General features: G+C 39.4%; 1 pseudogene; it reads right to left on the bottom strand.

Moving 5' to 3' along the window:
* Positions 1 to 263: 263 nt before the first annotated feature.
* Positions 264 to 1,205, bottom strand: LOC108403564 (olfactory receptor 4Q2-like; annotated as a pseudogene).
* Between the last annotated feature and the right edge of the window lie 761 nt (positions 1,206 to 1,966).

Below are 1,966 nucleotides of genomic sequence, written 5' to 3'. Positions count from 1 at the left end.
AAATTTGATTAGAGAATTGAATAGAATGAAAGAACGTAGATTGGTAGAAAAACAGAAAACAGATTAGCTACAGGGAAGAAAAGAAAAAAGAATAATTCAGTGTGAAAGGAATTTTTATGAGTTTAATTATACAGTCATAAATAGGAGCATTATGATGTAATGGAAGAAAACCAAATAATTAGGCTACTATCTCCTAACTGATTAGTGAAAACATAGTTCTTTTAACTTCATGTCCTCTGCTTTTGTTAACTCACTTCGCCTTCTTATGTTTCCTGCTTTTTGCATGTAAATCCACTCCTCTTTGACAGCTTATGCATGGCTGCCTTGACTTCCTTGTTCCGAAGTGTGTAGATGAGGGGATTCAGCATGGGGGTAAAAATATTCTAGAGTACAGACACCATCTTGTCCAAAGAAAAAGTAGAAAAGGGACGAGCATAGATGAAAATGCAAGGTCCAAAAAACAGTGTTACCACCATGAGGTGGGAGCCACAGGTAGAGAGTGCCTTTCGTCTTCCCTCCTTGGAGCGAATTTTGACCAGGATGGTGGTGTAGGAAGAGACCAATACTACAAAGGAGCTGGTAGAGATCAACCCACTGTTAGATAACATTAACAATTCAGTGACAATTGTGTCTGTACAGGCAAGTTTGATGACAGGGGGAACATCACAAAAGAAGTTGTCCACGTGGTTTGGTCCACAGAAGGGTAGATGGATAGTGAGAATCGTCTGGACAGCAGAGCGTACAAATCCTCCCATCCAGGAGGCAGCTACCAACACACAGCATAATCCTCGACTCATGATAGTGGTATAGTGCAGGGGGCGACAAATTGCAACATAGCGGTCATAGGCCATCACCGTGAGCAGGAACATCTCAGCTGCCCCTACAAAATGCAGGAAGAAGAGCTGTACAATGCATTGGTCATAGGGAATAAGCTTTTTATTATCAAGAAAGTCAGCCAGAAGCTTAGGGGTAGTTATGGTCGAATAGCATAGGTCCAGGAAAGATAGGTTGCCAAGAAGGACATACGTGGGTGATGAATGCAGATAGTTGTCAAAGGTCACTGTGACCAAGATGAGGACATTGCCTGCCCAAGTGAACACATAGAAGAACAGAAACAGTGCAAATAGCACTGCCTCAATAGAAGGTGTCTGTGAGAAGCCTGCCAGGACAAATTCTCTAACCACTTTTGTTTGATTTTCATCCATTTGACCTGGCTTCACCTAGAACAAAGAAATTAAACAAGGGGCTTAGTAACATTGAAAGTGGATGAGATATTTCACACCAAAGGAAGAATATTTTAATTTCAAAAGATGTATTCTTCTCTAGGATATATCCTGGTTATTAGCTGGAAGTAAGTATTTTCTCTTTTGAGATAGAAATATGTATTCTCCCAGCTCTGGCTTTGAGACAAAGTAGAAATGATTTTTTGGAGCATGAATTCAACTGGTCATGGGCTTTCAACCTCTATTTAGTGCATCTCTCTCTTCCATCAGTCAGTATTTTCCTTCTCTTTTTTTGACATTCAGTCTGAAGATATGTCACATTTCCCTGACATATTAATATATTTTTAATAAAAATTTTAAGGGAAAATACCCTACAAGGTAGAATTTAAAATTCTAGTGAATGAGCATCACTATACAGGTTTTATTTGGGGTAGGAAATCTCCCTGTGTAGATGGTTAGGCTGCTGTACTGACTCTGTGTCTTTTTCTGTCAAGATAACTCTTGTGGGGCTCTACCCTGGGCAAATGACTGGAGGAAGGGTCACATTCCACTTTGGGCTTGTTGCTAGCTCAATTACCTTTATGTAAGTTTCCTGAATATCTGCTCAGATTATTATTGTCTATAATACAGTATCCAGTTTATTGTAGACAAAAAAAATTGTCTATACAGCTTCCTATTGCCTACAATACTTTGCTCATCTTAAGTCCCATCTATGAACATGAACATGTAGGCACAGATTATGC

This window comes from Manis javanica, chromosome 8 (genome assembly GCF_040802235.1).
Source record: "Manis javanica isolate MJ-LG chromosome 8, MJ_LKY, whole genome shotgun sequence".
NCBI classification, from domain to species: Eukaryota; Metazoa; Chordata; class Mammalia; order Pholidota; family Manidae; genus Manis; species Manis javanica.
This window is presented reverse-complemented; position numbering and strand designations above follow the sequence as displayed.